This window comes from Ambystoma mexicanum, chromosome 12, assembly GCF_040938575.1.
Source record: "Ambystoma mexicanum isolate Mex_15411 chromosome 12, UKY_AmexF1_1, whole genome shotgun sequence".
Lineage (NCBI taxonomy): Eukaryota > Metazoa > Chordata > Amphibia > Caudata > Ambystomatidae > Ambystoma > Ambystoma mexicanum.
The window spans coordinates 555492418-555509942 of NC_090936.1; positions in this window are offsets into that span (position 1 = coordinate 555492418).

Sequence of the window (17525 nt, forward strand, 5' to 3'; positions counted from 1 at the left end):
TGCTTGATCCAGAAGTAGGTGTTCTTCTATGAATTCATGTGTTATTCTGTAGATGTATGTTTTGTGTAGTTTTGATAGGTACGGTATGTTTGAGATGGGTCTGTAGTTGGAGAGGTCCTCCACGTTTCCAGCTGGGTCCTTCAGGAGTGGCTTGATGTATGCCGATTTCATTGATCTCAGTACTTTCTCTGTTGAAAAAGATTGGTTGAAAAGGGTTTATAGTGATATTTTCGACAGTGAAAGCTTCTACATACCAAAGTTTCGACAACAAAGCATCGAAAAAAAGTTTTGAATGCATTTTTTTTAATTTTCTTTTTTTAATGGGGGGTCCCCCCAAACCCGTTTTTAAAAAAAATTGCTTTTTTTACTAAACGAAACGGAACTAAACCCTTTAACATAAATAAAAATGCATTTGATTTTTTTTCTTCGAAACTTTGTTTTTGAAAGTTTGGTGTGTAGAAGCTTTTTTTTCGAAAGAATGACCAGATACCTTGAAAAGGTTTCTGCAGTATTCCATTGGAGTTCCTTTTGTGAGGATTGATTTGTGTATATCTCGGGGGCAGGGATCCATGGAGGAGCCCACTTTGTTGGTATTGCTTACAAGCTTGACAAATGTCTACACTGATATTTGGAGGAAGTTTCAGAGTTTGTTCTTTTGATCCTCGGATGGCTGTGTAGGTTGCATGTTGCAGATTGTTGATCTGCTTTGTATGATTTGTTGAATGGTGCTGATTTTGTTTTTGAAATGGTCTGAGAGGTTGTTGCAAAATTTCAGTGTAGGCATTGGTGTGTTGCTGCAGCCAGGGGGGTTCTCGTGTTGTTTATGATTTTAAACAGTTCTTTTTGGGTGTTGGCGACTTTAGTGTTTCTATTGTCGTAATATTTCTTTTTGTCCTATGGATTTCCTTTTTGTATGAGTGGATATGTCATGGGAATTGTAGTTTCTTCACCAGGTCGTTTTTTTTCCTCCATCCTAGTTGGGGTTTCCTGTTTTTCCTTTTCATGGCACTGAGTAGCGGTGTAAACCATTTTTCTGTTGCTCTTTTGTGTGATTGGGTGAAAGGTTTTTCCTTGGAGATCTTGTCTATGGTTCTGGTGATCCATTTGTGCAGTAGTTCTGTTTTTCTGTTAAGGTCATGATACTGAGGCATGGTATCACAAGTATGACACTGACACAAAAGGTACAATTTGGAAAACCTTTATTAAATTCTCTGGGTTTGGAAAAACTCCATCTTTGATTTATAGCTAAGATGGGAGTAGTGTCTGCCATCAAAAAATAAAGAAAACAGTCCTAGTCATTCTCTGTTAAATCAAAATGGCCAATACTAATAAAACCTAATGCCTGCCCTATCTCTTATACAAAAAGTGTGCAAAGGGGAACATGTATGCAAAGGAAAATCAATGTTAGAATATAAAGAATCAAAGTGGTTGTGTCAGCTCTCCTTCCCACATTGGACAGCATGGAGTAAGGTGGTCCCCGTAGACAGGATGACACACTCTGGCTCAGGTTCTAAAAACAAAGCAGTTCATAATGTGGAACAAGGCCTGCCTGGCCTTCCACGTTAAAGTCATTTTTCAAGCGTTCCAAAAGTTCTTTCACAATTCAACAAAAAGGACACACGGTTCAACAAAAAGTTTACGCAGATCTCCCTCGATTGGGCTGAGACCTCTCAAAGTTAAAAGTTCATGCTGGTCTCCCTGTGTCAGACTCGGACCTCTCAAAGAAAAAACTAAAAGTTCACATAGGCCTCCCTCCATTGGGCACGGACATCTCAATCACAGCACGTGTAGGGGCTCCCTTTCCCAAGCTTTATTCACATTCGTTTGAGGTTCCCTTACCCTAACTTATCACACTTCCAGTCTCCCTCATTTGCGCTCAGACCTTTTCCGGATGTCGAAGACTTTCTTTTGTGCAAGGCTTTTACTATACACCACTGCTGGACCACTTCAACTTTCCCATCAGCTCACACTCTTGTATTATTTGCCCCAGTGTTTTTTGGTCTATGTAGGTCAATATCATAAGCACAAGAGTTCAACATTCACTTTCCACTTCTCCTTTTGCCGGGGTCAATCTTGATCATCATGCTTTTTAAAGTTAATTTCACCTTTCGCTGAGACTTTCAAGTGGGCTACTTCCTTTCGCCGGACAATGCGCAACTCTGTTTCACTGGCTTCACGGCTATCGGTAATTTAAAGTTTACCACAGGTCTGCCTTTCTTCGAGTCTCATCCACACGTGTGCAGCCTTCAATTGTAAGATATACTGTTGCCACTTCAATCATTCCTTAACACACACCATTCTTTCATCTCGCTCGCCAACTCACAAGCTATGTGCTTTCCTTTCTTGTCTTTGTTGTTTTAATTCATGAGTCAAGGTTGATACCACAGGCTTGGCCTCGCCTACCCAACTCTGTTGTTCACCGGGAAGGGTTGCGGCCACCTTTTTTAGAGGTTTGGCTGCTTCTCGTGTTCCACCTTGCTCAGAGTGTGTCTGTAAGTTCCGCCATTTATCTGTGTGGGGAGAGCTAATGGGTACCAGATTTATGTGATTAAACTCAAGTGCCTGACTTTGCCTGACCCGATTAGCGGGACATGTACAATGAGATATGTAAGGGTTAGCCTTGTGTAAAAAGGTGGGGGAGTTGTGACAGCAGAGAATCCTATGAAATAGTAGGGGTCATGGGTACGGGAAATGGGAGAATACTGCATCTCACCATCAGTTGCCTCAAACCCACTCCCCGAAGACCCATCACTCCCGCACTGCTCCACCCCCAGGAACTGGATCCAAAAGTGATGACCCTATCCTGGCCACATGGGTGACAAAGTCCCAGAGACTAGCGGGTGAGACACCCTTTGGTTTCACACAGTCAGCTTCATCCAGAGTAATTGTCGGTAGTTTGTTCATTTCCAGTAGTTCTACTAGGTTACTATTTTTAATGGTCCTCTAGTTTCTTCTCATGATAGTTGTCAATTTTTCTGGTTGTTTGGTTGTTGATGTGGCAAACATGATCACAAAGGGGATCATGAGGTGGTTGCTCCACAGGATCTGTATTTGTTGTGCCATGGTGATGAGGTTTTTGTTGGCGAATGTTGCATCTAGTGTATGTCCTGCCACGTGAGTTGCTCCTTTGACTAGCTGATGTAGTTTCATTGTCCTCAGTTGTTTGGCTAGTGATGTTTGTGTGTTAGCGGTTTCTTCATCAAACCAGAGGTTGAAGTTGCCAAGGATTATCAGTTGTTCCTGCTCTATGGCTAGGTTGGTGGTGGCTTCAGTAAAGGCATTCACGAAGGTTGCATCATATGTCAGTGGTCTACATAGCAGGATGAATTTTAGGTTTGTCATTGGGTTTGCTGTTAGGTGAAGGATTAGGGATTCACAGTTTTTGATGTTTAGTGTTTCTTCAGTTTCAATTTTGAGGTGTTCCTTGTATGCTACTGCTAGCCCTACTCCTCTTTTGTTTTTCCTGTTTACTTGTGAGCACTTCAAGTTGTCGGGGAGGCAATTATGGAGTGTCATTTTGTAATTGTCCTCTAGACATGTTTCGGTTATCAATAAGATGTCAATACCTCAGTCGCACAGGAGGTCCTAAATCTCTCTGGCATGCTTAGACATTGATCTGGAATTGATTAGGTTGCAATGGATCTTTTTGATGTGATTAGGTTTATTTTTTGATCCTTGATTTGTCTTATGGTTGTTTAGTTGGAGTGCTTCTGTGCTGTTGATGTAGATCGACTGGTGATACGCTGAGTCTGCTTCGTCGTTAAGGAGGTCTGTTAGGTTGACGGTTGGGTTGATTAAGCCTTCTGTTTTATCGTCTTCTATGTTTTGATGGGGTTTCTGGTGGTGCCCTTGTGTTTTTGTGATGTACAGAGTGAGGAACGCAGTGAGGAGTTTGGTTATGTACCTTTCTCTTCTGCGTTCCTCTCTTCTTTTTCTGCGGAGTTCCAGTTTGTTGTCAGTGTGTCTGGATCTGTCAGTGGTGTTGGAGTGTCGAGGTGTTGTGGTTGTTGCAAGGTATGGTGTACGATATAGGGATTTTTCTTTTCTTATGTTGTTTGTTCTGCTGGCTGTAGTGTTTGTTGGAGTGTCTTCTGTATTTGTGGTGGTTTCTACTGGAGGAGGATGAGGGTATCGATCTTTTCGGTTTGTTCCTTGTTGAGATTCTCTTTGCTGGCATCCAACTCTGTGTCTGGGCATTCTGTGGTCCTCAATAGTAGGATTGTAAGGGTATTGAGGTTGCAGGGGTGGTAGCCTGCCTGTAGGGCCTTGTGTGGTTTGGTTGGATTCAACTGTTATCCTCTTGTGATGTAAAAGCTGGATGTCCTCTATGGGTGGTTGGCCAATTAGTGGGTTAGGTTCTGGTGTTCCTCTATCTATGGAATGGCCTGTCTAGGTGGGGATCTGGCAGGGTACTTTGCGTTGGAAGTGGGCAGCAGAGTGGATATGTGCGGAGGGTGACTGGTTCCCAGTTAACTTGGGCAGTGACCTGGCTATCGATACTTGCTGTCTGTGGTTGCTGGGTGTTCCTGGGTGAAAGGCTGGCCTAGGTTTTGCAGATAGGAGTCAAAGGGAGAACATACTTAGGTTTGAGATTCCTAGATATTGGGAGATAAGGACTAGGTTTTACAAAAATGGCAGATCGTGTGAGAAAAGGCCTAGGTTTCACAAAAATGGCAGTCAATTGAGAAAGCAACAACTAGATTTGAGATTCCTAGATAGTGGGAGAAAAGGCCTAGGTTTCACAAAAATGGCAGATCGTGTGAGAAAAGGCCTAGGTTTCACAAAAATGGCAGTCAATTGAGAAAACCACACCTAGATTTGAGACTGCTAGCCAGTGGGAGCAAAGACCTATGTTTCACAAAATGGCAGTCAAATTGAGAAAACACACCTATATTTGAGATTTCCAGATAGTGGAGGAAAGGTGCAAAATATGGCTATCAGGCACAGTCAGGTTATCTGGCACAATCAGGCTAAATGCGAAAATAGGGCTATTTGGCACAATCAGTTAACTGGCACAATCAGGCTAAATGCAAAAATAGGGCTATATGGCACAATAATGTAATCTGGCACAATCAGGCTGAATGTGAAATATGGCTATCTCGCACAATCAGGCTAAATGCAACATAAGGCTAACTGGCACAGGCAGGTTATCTGGCACAGTCAGGCTAAATGCCAAGTATTGCTATTTGGTGCAATCAGGCTAAATGTGAAATATGGCTATCTGGCACAGTCAGGCTGAATGTGAAATATGGATATCTGGCACAATCAGGCTAAATGTGAGATATGGCTATCTGGCACAATCAGGCTAAAGGTGATAGGGGGAAAAAGGATGGATAGTGGTAAAAAGGCCTACGGCTCAAAGCATAGCATAAAATGAGAGCACACCTAGATTCAAGTTTCCTGTATAGTGGGGAAAAAGGCCTAAGTTTAAAAGTTGCAAAGTGCAGCAGTTAATGAGAGCACAGGCAGATTAGTATTTCTTTGAGAAATATGTGCAACTATGGATGTAATTAGAGCAGAGTGCTATGTCTAGTACAGAACCAGTGATTAGTGGTGAGAAGTAATAATTTTAATATGAAGGTTATAGCCTAATGCGAATGATGGGGAGGTTTAATGAGGAACAGTGGTGACTGTTGCCTACCTTGTCAGTTGCTGCTGGTTGATGGCTGTTGGTTCCTCTGCTGACACCTGCAGATACGATCTGGAGCTGCCTCTGTAGGAGCTTCCCTTTTCATCTGGCCCTTATCTGAGGGGGCTGCAACGGGCAAGGAACAGCCAAGATGAGTTTAGTGATAAGGGAGAATTTAGCCAATCACAGGAAGGGGCGGGAGGAGTGCACGATGGGAGAGAGGGAAGGTGGTGATGAGGGGGAGCGGGAAAGAAGCCAGGCGCTGAGTGCACAGTGAATCCCCAGGTGAGGCAAATACAATTACTACCAGCCAAAAGAAAACACATTTTGTTTTAAATTAAAGGAAAATGGGGTCGCTCAGGCATGCAGATAGTGCCCACCTGACTCTGATTCTACAAGTAATCCTTAGGGCCTCAGCTGAAAAGGTGTTTTAAGTTGCTTTTATGTGAGGCAGCACAACCCAATCAGCGGGAGGAGAGCAGGATGGGAGAGGGGGAAGGCAGCGATGAGGGGTGCAGGAAAGAAGTCAGGCGCTGAGTGCGCAGTGAATTCCGAGATGAGGGAAATAAAATTACTACCAGCCAAAAGAAAACAAATTTTGTTTTAAACTAAATGAAAATGGGGTCGCTCAGGCATGCAGAAGGTGCTCACTTGACTCAGATTCCACACTGGGTCTTTACCTGTACTGTGGGTTTCATTTCACACACTATCCTTTTAGTATATGTGGACAATTGCTCCCAGTCCACTTCCCTTTCTCTCTCAGTGTTTAATCCATGTATACCTTGCAATGATGTCCTTTTGATAGTCTCCTTTTTCTTCTCATCATTGACATGCACTGAGATGAGTTTGGTTACTCCCCACTTAGACGAGTATGAGGTGTCCTTTGGTAAACCTTGCTATTCTTCCAACATTCACTGGTACTGGGATGAGTAGGATTGGTCCCTTGGTAAACCTCTGTTAACTTTAACCCATTCACTTGCACTGGGACGAGTATGATTGGTTCCTTGATAATCTTGGTTAAGTTCACACCATTCACTCGTACTAGTCCTAGTATGATTGTTCCCCTGGTAATCTTCGATAATCTTCCAACATGCACTGGTACTGGGATGAGTAGGATTGGTCACTTCGTAATCTTCATTCAGTTCATGGCACTTCCTCAAACTGGGTCTCGCGCAGTTCCCGTTACCTCTGTCGAACAGTATAGGCATCACTGGTTCTTCCCGCGGGGTAAGGTTTGCCCGTCCTCACAACCTGCATGGACTTCCTCTTCTTCATTCTTCTTTACATGGCTCTGCAGAGTCATTCCTGGTATGGTCTTGGTATTGTTTACATATCGCTCGGTCCAGCCTGATTGGGTTACGCCACCACTTTCAGGCCTTCCTCGGATGTTCTGGTCAGGCTTGTGCTTCCCGAATGCTTCTCTCTTCACTCAGTCTGGGCCGGCTGCTCCACAACAGGAAGCTTTTCGCTCACTGGCTGCTTCCTCAGCTCAGATTTGAATCTCCCGGGCTAGGGGATAGAGATTGAGATCTCCTTCTATTGGTCCTTACTTTGTTTTTATGATGATATGTTGGGCCCTCTGCAGCAAAGGCCCACAGTCCTTTGTCTCTTTTCATGGTTCATTCATCATGCATTGTCGTATCATCTTTGTCTCAGTGTGGTTGGCTGCCAACCACACATTATTCTTGATGGTTCTCCCACTCTTCTTCTTCTTTCTAGTATTTTATTTATTTATTGTGCTTTTGTAAGGCCATTATACATCATGTGTTTCAAAGCACCCACAGGGTAAAGGGAAGGGAACAAGGGAAACAGCAAGACACTGGAAAATGCAAAATACAGAAAAGCGGTCCTACTAGACCGTGTGAACATGTGGATCGTGCAAGTGCAGGGAGAGAGAGGGACAGGGGAAGGGAAAAGTGCTAGAGGATTCACAGAGGGGTGAAGTGCCAGGGAGATAGTTGCAAGTCAACAGAGACGTGCCAGGCAGTGACCACAAGATGGAAGAGTGGTCAGCAGCCCATCAATAAGTAAACATGGTGCCCAAAGGTAAGTGCAGGGGGAGGATGGAGGCTGCGGGTGATCAGACAGGAGGCCAGGACCCAGAAGGAGACTTAAGGGCCCAAGCCACCAATCAACAGCTACTGTGGGATTTAGCACTCAGGGGAGAGAGAGAACGGGGAGGAAAAGAGGAAAGTTTTAAGGTGTTTATGAGAAAGGGGGAGATTTCCAGAGGAGGGAGCCAGCTGAGGTCAAGGACCGGCCACTTGCTTTCTACTTAGAGAAGCGCTTGACACGCAGAGAGTGGGAGCTGGAGGATGGGCGGGATATGGAAGGAGAATATTTGGTGAGATCAAGTTGCAGATACCGTGGCCCTGGCCCCAGACAGCCTTATGGATGATGCAGAGGGATTTAAATTTGATCCTTGCAGAAACCGGGAGCCAGCTGAGATATTCTAGAGCTGGGGAGATAACCATAAGCTTAAGGCCAAGGATAGGTCTTGCAACCCTATTCTGGATTAGCTGGAGGCAGGCAGATAGAAAAAGAAGGTAGATTAAGGAAGATGTTGTTGCAATAGTCCAGCCTGGAGAGTACCAGAGCTCTGGTGACATTCAGCTTCGTGGGGAAGGTGAGTAAAGGGAGGATACCCCTGACGAGGTAGAGTTGGAAATGGGCCTTCTTGGCAAGGTCCAAGATGTGAGGAATGAAAGAGAGAGGGGAGTTGAAGATAACTCCCATGTTTCTGGTCTCAGAAGAAGGAGAAGGGGGATGGCCCATTGAGGGTGGCCAGAGTGAAGGGACAAAAGAGGGAACAGGAGTCCCAATAGGAAGAATCTCAGTCTTGCTGGCATTGAGACAGAGGTCATTGGCGGTACAAAAAGACTGCATAACGGAAAAGCTGTCAGGAATGACAGAAGAGGTTTGAAGATGTGCAGAGTGTAGTCTGAAGAAGAGTTGTGTGTCATCTGCATAACACTGGAGGTGTGGTGAAAAAGTGGAGATAAGGTGAGGAAGAGAAGCAAGACAGATGTTAAAGAGCCAGGGCGAGAAGATGGAGCCTTGGGGAATGCCACAGGCGGAGATAGAAGTGGGTGAGGAGAAAGAACCCAGGATAAGCTTGGAGGGGCAGTCAGTGAGGAAGGAGGTCAGCCATTCCAGTGCCTGCTCCGAGATACCAAGGGTATCATGGTGCAATTTTATGAGGATGGAGTGGTTAACCGTGTCGAAAGCAGAGGAGAGATCAAGTAGAATGAGAACAGCAGGAGAGATGGAATCAATAGATGCAAGTAATTCCTCACAGGTGTTCAGGAGAGCAGTTTCCGTGCCTCTGATGCTCGGAGTCCAGATTGGTGGTTGTGCAGGCAACCAACATGCTCAGTATGCTGGGTCAGTCGGGGGAAGACCAACTTCTCCAGAGGTTTCCCAAGGAATGGAGTGAGAGTGATGGGGCAGTAGTTAGTGGGACATGAGGGGTCGGCCGAAGGCTTTTTCAGAAGGGGGCACACAAGAGAATGCTTGAGGGAAGAGGGCAAAAACCCAGTGGCAAGAGAGTGATTGCAGAAGTCAGCAAGTGCAGGGGCAAGGGAGCCGGTATTGTCCTTGATAGTTCTGGAAGAACAGTTGGAGACCTGTTTGGAAGAGACCTTCATAGAGCGGACAACTCTAGTGACCTTGCCAGGTATGATAGGAGAAAAGGAGGAAAGAGTGTATGAGGGAGGAGGAGGGACCAAGAGTGGCAGGGGGGATGGGGAGGGGTGAGGGAAGGGGAGAATGAAAGAGAGCTCAGGATGTCCTGGTTTTAGCAGTGAAGTGGGTTGTCAGTGCAGTGCAGAGGGCCTGGGAAGGAAGAGGCGAGGTAGAGACTGCAGATAGATTGTCTAGTTCCTTGCAGATTTTAAAGAGTTCAGCTGTGTTATAAAAAGCTCCAGAGATGTGGGCCTGGATGTGAGTTCTCTTCTTTGAGTGAATGGAGAGATGATATTGCCTTTGGAGAAGGTGACAGGGCAGTTTATAAGAGGAAGAGCTTGAGGTCTGTTCAGCAGCTCTACAATTGTGCTTCAGGGCTGATAGATCAGAGTCGTACCCAGTGTTACACTTGGAGGCAGTTTTCAGGTGGATCCTCATGATGGGGCAAGAATATTGAGAGTGTGAGTGATAGCGAGAGCTAGATTGTTGAGAGAAGAGTCAATAGTTGTGTCGGAAGTTGGAGGAGGGGTGAATGTGGCAGCGAAATCAACAACTAACACTCACTTTATTGGATGGATGTCTGCAAATGAGGCTGGCAGAGTTGGGGGAGGTTCAGTCAGAGGGTCCAGAGGTCCCAGGTAGGAGGAAAGGAGAGTGTGGTCAGACCAGGAAAGCAGGGTAGAGAGTGGGTAGAGGGCAAGAGATCAGAATGGATGAGGGCATCAAGAGTGTGTCCAGCCGAGTGGGTAAGGCCTTAGCAGAGAATAGAGAGGGAGAGAGAGGTGCTGAGGTCACGAAAGAGAGTGGAGGCTGTGATTGAGGAATCTAAGTAGATGTTGAAGTCACCCAGAAGGAGGAGATTGGAGGTGGAGGTCAGGAGAAAGGAGGAGAAATTGGCCCATTCTGAGAGAAAAGAGGAGATAGGGGACAGGGGGCCTGTAGACAGAAATAATGTTCAAAAAGGAAGGGGGAGAGATGCCAAGCTTGCAGACCAGGCTTTCAAAGGAGGAGTAGGACTGGGTTGGTATGAGGTAAGAAGGGACCTACTCAGGGAAGATCAATGCAACACCATCGCCAGTGCGGTTGGGATTAGGCTTTTAGATGATCTAGTAGCCATCTAGGAGAAGGGAGTCAAAAGCAGTGACTGAGCTGGCATTGAACCACATCTCGGTGAGAGCGAGGATGTCAAGATCAAAGTCTTCAAGGAGGAGGCAGATGTTGTAAGAATGTTTGATAGCGCAACACGCATTCAGCGTGGCTAAGTGAAGCCAGTCACCACCTTTGAAGGTTTTCTGAGAAGGGGTACAGGGAGGTGGTACACCCGTTGAAGGAGGTGAGGAGGTGCTGAGAGAGAGGAAGAAGGAGTAGGAGCAGCAGAAAGGAAGTTGAGGAGAGATGGCAGATGCCAGTCAAAGAGGAGGTGATTGGGTTGAGGACCCGGGCCATGATAGTGCCATTGTGATAAACATTAATGATGCACCTCAAGGATGGGAAGCCAGCCAATAGAACTTCCCACCTAGTGCCACCATTAATGGGTGAGCAAGAGTTAGGGGAGAGCATGGACATCAGATGCAGAGTCCATAGGTCAGAAATGGGGACAGAAAAGGGATGTCAGTGACAAGTTGTCTGGACATGGCACTGACATAAGTGTCTGCGATAGGTAATCCAGGATTACAAGAAAGGAGATCTTTTTTGAACTTTTTCTTTCCAGACTTAGTGAGAGCAGGAGGATAGGTGATAGCATAGTAGTTAGAGTAGATACTAAAGATGGAGAGAGCCTTAATGGGAGATATAGAGAGGGGAGTGGGACGGGAGTAGATACTGCACAGGCACAAAGCAGTTCACCAGGCAGACTAGCAGCCGGGGGTAGACAATTTAAAAATGCACACCAAGATTTGACTGTGCGCAAAAGAACTAAAATAGCACACATGTGGCGGTTGCAACTGTTTAAAAAGCACACCTAGATTTGACTTTGCACAAAAACACTAAAAAAGCACAAAAGTGGAGGTTGCAACAGTGTAAAAAGCACACCTAGATTTGATTTAGGGAAAGAGTGCCAGTGCAGCATTGTACTGCAGTGATAGGAGAAGGTTTATTACTGATAACATTACAATAACAAATAGTGACTGGTTTGGAGGGAAGGTTTTGATTCTTTGATGTTATAGTTACTTCCCCACGAGCGGTTATAGGGAGTTCCAGGACAGAACTGGAGTCCCTATCCCCAAGAGGGGAACCTCTCCTTGCAAGGTCTGGCTGACCGCCACCCCTAGGGGGATTGTTGCGTATTGTGCTCACCTCCCTAGCCCCATAGGGAAGGGCTCACCTTTGGGGATAAGTGATGAGATGCCATGAATCCTCACAGGCAGTAAATATAATATTTCCTTTTTGTTTGAGATGACTATCTGCGAGCAGATCTATGTGATCACTGTGTAAACAAAATACTGAATACAAAATTGTTAATGTTAATGTCAATGTTAAAGGTATTTATACCACGCACCGTCACCACTGCCATGGTCCCCAGGCGCTCTGGTGGATCTGAAAAGGAGGGTGTCAAGAGGGGGCTGAGGGGGGTTAGTAGGGTGTAGTGGGAGTAGGACAGTGAGAGTTGTGATGTCCTGTTGGCCATTTCAGTTCAGTTTGCACCATTCGCTGAGCTTCAGTGCACTTTTCGATCGGTCCCAGAAATCCTATGTGCTGTTGTGGTGGGTTATGTGTTGTTAGTTTGTTGTTGCAATGTGGTGAAGTGCGTACGGATTGCTGTGCAGAGAGGTGGTTGTGTGAGTGTCTGTATTTTGAGTATGTGGAAAGTTTATATTTTTATGGTATGGTTATAATGGTTTTCAAGTATTTGTCGATTTCTTACTACTTTGTCTTTGCGTTTCTGCACCCAACCTCCACGGCCATCCTGTGTGTTTGGTATTACGACTTGACCATCTAGTTGACAGGCATGTTGCATAGTCGGAGCTCTCTCTGGGTGGCTCTAGTGGATTGTGTATCTAGCTCATTCCGCTACTTTACCTGCCCTGCGGCAGGTGTAGTTTTGGTAACAGGACTTGTCCCTTATTGTCCATCTTGTTGGTTATCACCACCAATACAAGTACCCTTTAGGAGTGGTGGCGTGTGGTCTTGGGTGGGTGGTGTGCTTCCAACCCCGATTTTATAAGGGGAAGCTTGAGGATTATGGTTTCCTACCAGGGTATTCACGCTTTTGTATTGGTCCTTTCATCCTTCCTCCGGAGTCTGGAGCAAAGAGCCATGTTTTGAGTACTTTTCTGAACTCCAAATGACCCCTTGTGTTGCGTATGTTTTTTGGTAGATTATTCCAGGTTGAGTTTGCCAGGCGAGTAAAAGATGATCCTCAGAGTTTTCTTTTGTTGCAAGCTTTTGGAACTAGGCAAATGTTGTTGCTTGATCTGAGTGATCTTGTGGGGTGGTAGATGGTGGTAGAATTATTTTTTTGCACCTTTCAGCCCAATTATATGCATGGGAGAACCCCCACAGCCTCCCTCATACTCCCCTCATACTCCCCTCAAATTATTTATTACCCAAACCCAACCCCTATGTAAATTTGTGCTGAAATGCACAGTAACATTTTTTGGCATTTTTTTAGATTCTGTATTTTGGGCCGCAAAATTATGGGGCGATACCTGTGCAAGCCATGCCATGCCAGCAATGCTTGAAGTGGTGCAACAGGCTCAGAGACTCTTCTTTACGTATGGTCTCTCTCTCTTTTGATTTCCATCCCTTTTCAGTTGATGAATTAGTTCTATGAACTGAGAAAGGTAATTAAATTACTTTCTCAACTTTTATTGTAGAAGTTCTCACAGTAAGAAGTAGCACAGCGCCAGAACCTTAAGAAAGGCGCTGCACCAGTATTGATGGATTTCAGCATTCTCTAGATTAACCATCACTTCAATTGGGTTACCATGCAGATGTTGATTGGTTGTCTCTTTAATACGTTGTAGTACGTGAAATTTGGCCCTGAGGAAGACGAGGCAACATTCAGCCTACCGTCAAAACTAGGACACCGTCGTTCGAATTTTGCTTGAAAGCAAGTGTTTGATTATCAGATCAGTGATGAGGAAGTATTATTCTCTAGACTTATTACGTTAAATCCTCTGAAAATGGATGAGGATTATACCCCTCTAGAGTTATCAGTTTTAGTGTCTGGATTGCACTTTGACTAGTTGGCCTGGTTCCAGCATGACTATATGGATGTGGTATCTTCCTGATTGCACGCCATATTAGTCAAATATGGTTTTATTTGCATCATTGCGCTTTACATAGGAGACACATTCCAAGCATTTCTACATCTTTTGAGCACTATGGCACTTTGCAATTGATGTAAGCAAAATGACTTGTAGTGCCCTTCTAAACACCCATCCAATCCTTGCAGACCATCAGAGCCCTCCCTAGAAAGAAAGTGTGCTCCTTCAGCACCAGAAAAGTTATGACCATGGTCCTAAATTAAATGCAGTGATTACGTTTGTAAATGTTAAAACAAATATGTATTTCATCCAAAATGGACTCAGAGACATGCGTAAAGGTGCATTGTTTTCCTTTATGGTATGAGGATGAAAAGTATTTTTTACTCATAGAATTAGCTAAAAACGAAATCATAAAACATCACAGGCATAATAGGTCAATGGAAGCATCATTGTATTAGGGATTTTCATCTAGCAAGCGGTAGAGGACCTGGATTTTTTGATTTTCATAATAATACAATGTTGATTGTAATTCTATCTCAGAAAGGCCTGCTATCTAGGCCCCCCTTTAAACAAACTCCATGCCAAAGGCATGGTGTACATCTTTACCCTGCTGAATCAGTATCCTGATCGATCTTCAATGTTTGCTCTCCAGTGGTACAAAGCAGGTTCCACAGGTGCACTCTTGATTGCAGCAGTGACAGCCAAGTCAGCTCAGCACAGGAGCTGCATTAAAGGCATGCACTCTTGTTCCCAAACCACACAACTATCACTATCCTGGTGGCAGTTGTGTACTTTAAATATATGACATTCCTGAGTAAAGGGAGTGGTGGATATTTTCTCTTATATTTATCAAATCAACATCACATTGATATCATACATGTGCCATTCATTGTGAGCCCAGTTTAGCTGTGGAAGGGTGTGCCTGTTCTGGTCAGACATCCTGGCCCTTCGAGCTTGCAGGAAAGGAGCCTGAATGACTGTACCTCTTATTGTATCCTTTGTGAGGCCTGGCAATACCTCCCTCCAGCCGAACAGCCTCCCAGTAGGAGCTGTCCTGGGAAACAGGAACAAAAAGGCACACAAATTCAAAAGGACTAGCCAAACACCAGGGTGCTGCATACCAAAGGGCCCATTGATGAGAAGGGGTAAGAGTTTGTGTAGACAAAAGGAGGTCAACATAGTTGGGGAAAGATTCCACCATCTTGTTTCTCGCTATATCTCTCTTCTTTTCCTGTCTCTGCCACTTAATTTAGCACACAACACTTTGGGTATGGTGTCAGAACACAAATGCCACTCTTCTCAAGATCATGGATTGGAGCCTTTAAATCAGGCCTGTTTTTGTCCAATCAGCTGTGGGCTTTTGCCTATAAAATAAAGGGTCCCCTGCACATTGTTTGATTCAGTTTTGGACAAAAATATAAGGAAGGATTCATTGGACCTCTGTTGGTAGAGTTGACTTTCCAAAGCTCTGCACCAGTGAGGGGGAGACTGAGTGTTCAATGCAGAGGACATCTCTTCTCCCTCACCATCCTCAGTGCACACTGGAGGCGAACTGCTGCTGGAGCAAGTCATGCCACTCTGCCAGCCACAGTGTTACTCAGGACCTCACTGTAATTGAGAACCCCTGCAGGTGTGTGCCAGCCTCCCTTGTGTTTGGGAGCCAGAGAATAAGGAACCATCTTGTCTCTGAGCCCTTGGATTGGGACTCACAACATCAGAGAGCCAGGAAAACCAGGATTTCAGTGTCTTTGCTGTCAAACCGCTGGAAGGAGTGATTCAAGTCTATTCAACTCTGTCAAATGAGCAGGACCATCGAGAGCTGCCTTTGGCACTCAACCAATCTTTGAGCTGATATACCGAGCTCTTGTGCCAGTTAAACGCTGCACCACACTAGCTGAGTGCATCATTGCCTCAACTCGAAATTGAATCTCATCACTTCACCCGCCATGCTCAAACCACTTTCATTGTCGATCCACATCAACAGTTGAACCGACACCTGTCGCCACCTTGAACCACAGCCTCTGAACGTTGCATCCAGCTACCCAACTCACGCTCTGCACTTCTTCGAATGCCGCTTCAAAGTGCAACAAACTTTCACTTGACACCTGCCTCCATCTGGAACAATGCACCCAACACATTCGAGCCTGCTTCCAATCACACAAACAGTACTGAGAAGCCTGGTTTAATGCTGTCGAACCACCCAGAAAGGCAGCATGGTATTATTGACTGCTCATTGCCCCTCTAGTCCATCTTTGGGCCCTAGGGAGAGGTTATGTCCCCTTTAATCCCCAGTTCCATACCAGAACATATCATTTTTAACAACATTATGGTTTTAGATTGCCTTTCACCCCTGTTTAATTACCTAGAGTGTTCCATCTTTCTATCTATCTGTGCATATTCTGGGCCTCTTTATGAGGTGGGAGGTAAGGGATTACCGGCACCGGTAAGGGCACCAGTGTCGGTAATCCCTTACCTCCCTACTACGAGTTCCCTTTGCGGGTCCTTCCTTAACGCCTGTTTTTTGCAGGCGTTAAGGACGGGACCCGCAAAGGGACTCTAGAGCTAATAACGGTACCGCAATTTGCAGTACCGTTATTAGTGCCTTCCCCATTCCCATTGAGCTCTATGGGGGCTCAAATGGGAATGGGGAATGGCCCTGGTGAATGGGGAATTACTGGTGCCTCCGACCTCGGAATGGACCAGTAATTGCTCCATTCACCAGGGCGGAGTCAGAAGGGTTTTGGAGGCAGCCATGGAGCTAATAGCTAATAGCTCCATGGCTACCTCCATCCTCGTAAGGAGGCCCTCTGTATTCTTGCCGCTGGGGTGGGTTTTTGTAATGTATTCTAATGAATTATTTTTGCATATGTTGTGTTTAATTAAAATGTGTATATTTATATTTATTTAGAACCTTGATTGGACATTCATTTATTTTGGACTGCTATATTTTGCTGTTTGAGTCACTACTGAATCACATCCTTCTCTCCGCACAAGTTACTGCCAAAGGCAAATGAGGTATATCGCTTAAATTTGCCTCTTTCATTTTTAGGATTGGGAGCACTCTTCTTTTGTAGAAGTGAGAGGGCTGAGTAGGCAGTTTAGGCACTATTCATCCTGGTATTCCTGTGGGGCAGAAGGCATTTCATCACACATTGCATACAGATGCAAATAAACAATGACAATCCAGTAGTACAGGACAGAATGCCATAGCAAAGCAAAACATTGCATGAGGAATGACAGAGGATGGAAGTGAGGTCCAGGTGAATATGCACTCGCTTTCTCTGTCTCTCTCTCTCTCTCTCCTCTCTCTCTCTCTCTCTCTCTCTCTCTCTCTCTCTCTCTCTCTTCTCTCTCTCATTCTCACGCTCTGTCTTCTCTGATTCTGACACATAGATGCGGTGTACACATTCAGGGACAAGCACATAAAGGGGAGGGAGGCTGCTGGCGACCTCCCCTAATTTCCCTCAGCCATTCACTAACGATTTTGGAGGCAGTGACCTTTATGTTGGTCTAAAGAACACCTAGTGATATTAAAAATGCTGGGCCACATTTCCCTTTTCTTAGGGTGCTAGTGGCAGCAGAAAGGAGTTGAATGACTCGCACTACCTTGCAAAGGTGCTGTGCCCAATGGGGTATCCTTGTTCCGAGCCTTCCAGGACAAGGAACAGACTGTGTTGGGCCTTTTCTAGGTGATTGATACTGGGGTCTAGGCCCTGGCCCTTTGCCCTCCAATTCTGTCCTGATTATTCCCACAAGCGTGAGATTATAGTGGTCTGAGCTTCTGAGCAAGTATTCCCTTGGTGTATAGGTTTAAGTCGGGCTGGTGCAGACAATCTGGCTACTAGCCATGACCACGAGGGGAGGGCCCAGCAATGGGGTTAAAGTGGGCATGCCCACAAGAGACCGGCTATATAGTCATGGTTTTTGAAATTGGGATAGGTTTGAATGGGAAAAAAAAAAAAATCTGCTTGTAGGTACAGGTTGACGTGCTGGATGGGATTGCA